The sequence below is a fragment of the Macaca mulatta genome, chromosome 19, assembly GCF_049350105.2.
Source record: "Macaca mulatta isolate MMU2019108-1 chromosome 19, T2T-MMU8v2.0, whole genome shotgun sequence".
NCBI lineage: Eukaryota > Metazoa > Chordata > Mammalia > Primates > Cercopithecidae > Macaca > Macaca mulatta.
The window spans coordinates 8,120,844-8,127,664 of NC_133424.1; the positions used below are offsets into that span (position 1 = coordinate 8,120,844).

At 46.5% G+C, this 6,821-nt stretch overlaps 1 protein-coding gene across 4 annotated transcripts in view; it reads right to left on the reverse strand.

Moving 5' to 3' along the window:
• INSR (insulin receptor) overlaps positions 1 to 6,821 on the reverse strand; it is a 192,810-nt gene that overhangs the window by 130,729 nt on the left and 55,260 nt on the right. The gene's annotated exons all lie outside the window — the stretch shown is intronic.

Sequence of the window (6,821 nt, forward strand, 5' to 3'; positions counted from 1 at the left end):
AGGCTTCCAAAGTGCTGGGATCACAGGCATGAGTCACTGCGTCTGGCCCCTATTATTATGTTAAATGGAAACGGGGTCTTGCTTTGTTGCCCAGCCTGGAGTGCAGTGGTGCGATCATAGCTCACTGCAGCCTGGAACTCCCTGGCTCAAGCAATCTTCCTGCCTCAGCCTCCCGAGTAGCTGGGACTACAGGCACATGCCACAATGCCCAACTAATTTTTAAATTTTTTGTAGAGATGGTTTCGCCATGTTGCCCAGGCTGGTCTTGAACTCCTGGGCTCAAGTAATCCTCCCACCTCAGCTTCCAAACGTGCTGGGGTTACAAGTGTGAGCCACACTGCCAGACCAAGATGATTTAAAAGTATACAGGAGGGGCTGGGTGCGGTGGCTCACACCTGTAATCCCAGCACTTTGGGAGGCCAAGGCGGGAGGATCACGAGGTCAGGAAATCGAGACCATCCTGGCTAACACGGTGAAATCCCATCTCTACTATAAATACAAAAAATTAGCCAGGCTTGGTGGCGGGCGCCTGTAGTCCCAGCTACTCAGGAGGCTGAGGCAGAAGAATGGCGTGAACCTGAGAGGTGGAGCTTGCAGTGAGCCGAGATTGCGCCACTGTGCTTCAACCTGGCCGACAGAGAGAGACTCGTCTCAAAAAAAAAAAAAAATGTATACAGGAGGATGTGTGTAGGTTACATACAAACACTACGCCATTTTCTATCAGGGACTGGATCCCCAGGGGGTTTTGGAATCGTCAAGGATGCCAAACAAGTGTACAATCTATGCAGGAGAAAATGAAGATGGGAGAATCGACAGTTCCGAGTATCAGGATCTAAGGAGGAGATTTCAAAACACTGCTTTTCATATCCTCCCATCATGAAAATGACGGTTTTTCAAAAATTCCTTCTTAAAAATATTTCTGGAAATAGACTTTTCACAGATGGTTGTGAGGGCCAGTATTCAATCATCACTTGCAATCAGTCAGCCTTGACTTCTGCCTTGGCACTTATTTGTTCAACTATAAACTCAGTCAACAGTCTAAAAGCAAGGCAAGTTTCAACCTGCAGCTCGTCCACCCTTTGAGAACCCCGAGGTGGTCATTAGACCCCTGCTATGCTCTTCCCTCTCCAAATACAGTCACGAACTCCCTAAATTCTTACTCCTTGTGTTTGAAGATGAATAACCATCCTGAAATGATTGCTCCAAACTCTCTCACTGGAAAGAAAATTTCCAGGACTCTAGAAAATAAGATTCTGCAAATGTCCATGTGTCTGGGGCTAGAGCTTACGGAAGATTTTCAGAGCCACAACGTGGAGCTAATTAAATTAATGACAACACCCTGTGAAAAATCAGCTGCTTTTCGAAGATACTGTTAAGAAAGTGAAAGGGGCCAGGCGCTGCAGCTCTCGCCTGTAATCCGAGCACTTTGGAAGGATGAGGAGGGAGGATCGCTTGATCCCAGGGGTTCAAGACAAGCCTGGGCAAGGTAGTGAGACCCCATCTCTACAAAAATAAAATTAGCTCGGTGTGGTGGTGTGTGCTTGTAATCCAAGCTACTCAGGAGGCCGAGGTGGGAGGATTACTTGAGCCCAGGAGTTCAGGGGTGCAGTGAACTCCAGCCTGGGCAACAGAGTGAGATCCTGTCTCTAAAAATAATAATAATAAAGATTGACAATAAATATTAAGCGCCGCTGAGGATGTGGAGCAATTAGAACTCTCACACATTGCTGGTGGAAATATAACAGGCTCCAACCATTTAGGAAAACAATCTGGCCTTTCTTTTTTTTTTTTTTTTTTTTTTTTTTTTAAGACAGAGTCTCGCTCTATTACCCAGGCTGGAGTGCAGTGGTGCAATCTCAGTTCACTGCAACCTCCACCTGCTGGGTTCAAGCAATTCTCCCAACGTAGCTGGGATTACAGGTGTGCACTACCACACCCAGCTAACTTTTGTTTTTTTAGTAGAGACGGGGGTTTCACCATGTTGGCCACACCGGTCTCGAACTCCTGACCTCAAGTGATCCACCTGCCTCAGCCTCCCAAAGTGCTAGGATTACAGGCATGACCCATCGCGCCAGGCCTGGCCATTCCTTATACATACTTCTGCTACACAACTCATCCATTCTGCTCCAGAATATGCCCTCAAGAGATATAAAGGCATTAGTCCGCATAAAAGACTCCTACACAATTGTGTATAACAAGTTTATGCATAATAGCAAAAAGTTGAAAAAAACCCAAATGTCTCTCAACAGGTAAAATGCTAAAACAAGGCTGGGCACGATGGCTCAAGCCTGTAATCCCAGCACTTTGGGAGGCTGAGACGGGCGGATCACGAGGTCAGGAGATCGAGACCATCCTGGCTAACACGGTGAAACCCCGTCTCTACTAAAAAATACAAAAAAAAAAAAAACTAGCAGGGCGAGGTGGCGGGCGCCTGTAGTCCCAGCTACTCGGGAGGCTGAGGCAGGAGAAGGGCATAAACCCAGGAGGCGGAGCTTGCAGTGAGCCGAGACTGCGCCACTGCACTCCAGCCTGGGTGACAGAGCGAGACTCCGCCTCAAAAAAAAAAAAAAAAAAAAAAAGGCTAAAACAAAATGCTGTCTCTTCACACAATGGAATACTACTGAACAACACAAAAGAAATAGGCTATTGATAAATGCAAAACCATGGATGAATCTCAAAACATGACACCAAAGAAAAGATGCCAGACATTGACCAGGCACCATGGCTCATGCCTCTAATCCCAGCACTTTATACATTATTCAGTCTCACTCTTATCCTAAGTGAAGTAACTCAGGAATGGAAAACCAAACATCATATGTTTTCACTCGTAAGTGGGAGCTAACCTATGAGGATGCAAAGTCTTAAGAATGATACAAGGCCAGGCATGGTGGCTCCTGCCTGTACTCCCGGCACTTTGGGAGGCTGAGGCAGGCGGATCACGAGGTCAGGAGATTGAGACCATCCTGGCTAAAATGGGGAAGCTCCACCTCTACTAAAAATACAAAAAAATTAGCCAGGCGTGGTGGCGGGCGCCTGTAGCCCCAGCTACTCAGGAGGCTGAGGCAGGAGAATGGCGGCATGAACCTGGGAGGTGGAGCTTGCACTGAGCCAAGATCGCTCCACTACACTCCAGCCTGGGCGACTGAGCAAGACTTTGTCTCAAAAAAAAAAAAAAAAGAAAGGATGATACAACAGACTTTGGGGGCTCATGGGGAAAGGATGGGAAGTGAGCGAGGGATAAAAGACTACAAATTGGGTTCAGTGTATACTGCTCGGGTGATGGGTCCACCAAAATCTTACAAGTCACCACTAATTTACTCATATAACCAAATACTACCTCTTCCCTAAAAACCTGTGGAAACAAAAAAAATAGGCTGGGCGCGGTGGCTCACGCCTGTAATCCCAGCACATTGGAAGGCCGAGGCAGGTGGATCACGAGGTCAGGAGTTCGAGACCAGCCTGGCCAATATGGTGAAACTTTCAGTCTCTACTAAAAGTACAAAAATTAGCTGGGTGTGGTGGCAGGTGCCTGTAATCCCAGCTACTCCGGAGGCTGAGGCAGAAGAATCACTTGAACCGGGGAGGCAGAGGTTGCAGTGAGCAGAGATTGTGCCACTGCACTCCAACCTGGGGAACAGAGGGAGACTCTGTCTCAAAAAAATAAATAAATAGGCTGGGCACGGTGGCTCATGCCTGTAATCCCAGCACTTTGGAAGGTTGAGGCGGGCAGATCACAAGGTCAGGAGATCATGACCATCCTGGCTAACACAGTGAAACCCCGTCTCTATTTAAAAATACAAAAAATTAGCCGGGCATGGTGGCGGGCACCTGTAGTCTCAGCTACTCGGGAGGCTGAGGCAGGAGACTGGCATGAACCCGGGAGGAGGAGCTTGCAGTGAGCCGAGATGGTACCACTGCACTCCAGCCTGGGTGACAGAGCAAGACTCAGTCTCAAAAAAAAAAAAAAAAAAAAAATTAAAAGAAAAATAAATTAAACTAACTTTCTAAAAATGTTAAAAATACCCAGTCTCAGATAGTTCTTTATAGCAATGTGAGAATGAACCAGTATCCTCTCATCCCAAAATCAAAATCAAAATGTTCAGTTATGTACAAAACCAGGAAGAAAAAGGCAAAAAAGAAAAGGGAAGGTTTCCCTCCATCTTGGGCATGTTTTTATACTCATTCCTTTCCCAGAGGAAGGATGGAAAGAAAATCCTCCTAGAACAGACCTGACCTGGCCAAGCAAGCCCTGAAATCATTTGAAGAGACCATGATTGAATGGAGAATCACAAAGTAAATCCATAACTGTTTCCCTCCCACACTAAGGAAGTTCTTCATCTCTCAAAATCCAAAAGCAAATGAAATAATAGAGAGAGAGAGAAAAAAAAAAGCACCAAGTTCCTGGACAAATGCCACATTCCACATCAACATAGAAAATGTCCACAGGCAGGAGATGGACTTTCCATTGATGCAACAGAAAATGGAAAAAGAGGCCAGGCTCAGTGGCTCACGCCTGTAATCCCAGTACTTTGGGAGGCTGAGGTGCGTAGATCACTTGAGGTCCTGAGTTCAAGACCAGCCTGGCCAACATGGTGAAACCCCATGTCTACTAAAAAAACTATAAAAAGGCCGGGCGCGGTGGCTCAAGCCTGTAATCCCAGCACTTTGGGAGGCCGAGACGGGCGGATCACGTGGTCAGGAGATCGAGACCATCCTGGCTAACACTGTGAAACCCTGTCTCTACTAAAAATACAAGAAAATTAGCCGGGCGAGGTGGCGGGCGCCTGTAGTCCCAGCTACTCTGGAGGCTGAGGCAGGAGAATGGCGTGAACCCAGGGGGGCGGAGCTTGCAGTGAGCCGAGATCGCGCTACTGCACTCCAGCCTGGGGCACAGAGCAAGACTCCGTCTCAAAAAAAAGAAAAAAAAAAACTATAAAAAATTAGCCTGGCGTGGTGGCATGCACCTGTAATTCCAGCTACTTGAGAGGCTGAGGCAGGAGAATCACTTGAAGCCAGGAGGCAGAGGTTGCAGTGAGCCAAGATCATGCCATTGCACTCCAGTCTGGGCAACAGAGCGCTCCATCTCAAAAAAAAAAAAAAAAAGGAAGGGAAAATGAACCCAGCCATGAGTCTCGTCGTCTCTCGTCTCAGCCTTCAAAGAATCATAAGGGTCCAGGCTGGAGAACTTTTGCCTTGTCCTCCATTCCCTCCATGTTCCTCACTGGAACAGAGGCTCCCATGGGCTAAGTCCCTCAATGGGCCTCATTCTTGAATCAGGAAGGGGTGGGCTTCTGCTATGTGTCCCCAAAACTTGGGCAGCCACAAACAGGTATTTGTAGACCCATGTTTTTCCCAGCATTAATTACAATGGCCAGAAGGCAGGAACAACCCAAATGTCCATCAACAGATAAATTCTCAAAAAAAAAAGAAAAAAGGTTAAGATGATCAATTTTGTGATGCATGTTCTATTACTACAAAAGCAATTAAAGATTTAAAGAAGAGCAACTGAAGATATACAAACATCAGCACCTCAAAGAGATTAAAAAAAAAAATGGATGCCTATTGGTCTAACTGGGTTTCTGTCTGGCCACAATTTCTTTTTTTTCTTTTTTTTTTTTTTTTTTTTTTTGAGACGGAGTCTCACTCTGTCACCCAGGCTGGAGTTCAGTGGCCGGATCTCGGCTCACTGCAAGCTCCGCCTCCCGGGTTACACCATTATCCTGCCTCAGCCTCCCGAGTAGCTGGGACTACAGGCGCCCGCCACACCGCCTGGCTCGTTTTTTGTATTTTTTAGTAGAGACGGGGTTTCACTGTGTTAGCCAGGATGGTCTAGATCTCCTGACCTCGTGATCCGCCCGTCTCGGCCTCCCAAAGTGCTGGGATTACAGGCTTGAGCCACCGCGCCCAGCCTGGCCACAATTTCAAGTGAGAAAAGCAAAGCAAAACACACACTGAAATGCTGGGTAAAGAAATGCAATGACAGCATTAAAGCATTTCCAACACTTCAATCCCTTGTGCACCTCTTTGTGACAGTTGCAAATGCAGAGTCCCTGAAGAAAAAGGCCCAGCCCCATCCCCACCCCAAAATAGCTCCCAGGGAAAGAGGAGGAAGAGGTAGGAAGACATGGCTAAGAAGCACACAGAGACAGTCTCAGTCTTACCAGGAATCAGGGCGCTGCAAAAGAAAACCATAGGATACCAATTTCCATGCACTGGAATTAACATAATTTTCCTGCAGCCTTGCTCACATTTGACATACACCTTAACGCACCACCGGTAAAATGGTATGCTGTCACAGCCACCTTGGAGACCATCTGGGGAGTATATACTAGATTTTAAAATGTACACACCCCATTCCCAGTCACTTCAATTCTGAACATCAATCCTAGAAAACCATTCACAAATGGGCAGGAGGAGATGGACACCAAGATGTTCATTGCGGCATTGTTTATAAAAGAAACAAACCGGAAACAATCTCAATGTCTCCCACTAGGGGAGCTAGTGAGTAGCATGTGGCTCATTCATACAAGATACTATGTAGCACTTAAATGAATGAACTAGCACTACTGAATCAAGAGGCATCAACTTAAAGAACATATTGGCTGAGAGAAAAAAAAAAAGCATTTGGCTTAAGAACTCATGCAGCAGGTGTAGAAATTTGAATCACACACACAAACATATCATATGTGTGCATGGTGAGGGGGATCGCGGAGTATTTTTAAAGACTAGATCCATTATGGTAGGACCAGCCACGTGTGGCCAGTCAGAACTGAAATGTGCTTTAAGGGCAAAATACACAATGACTTCCTAAGGGATAACAC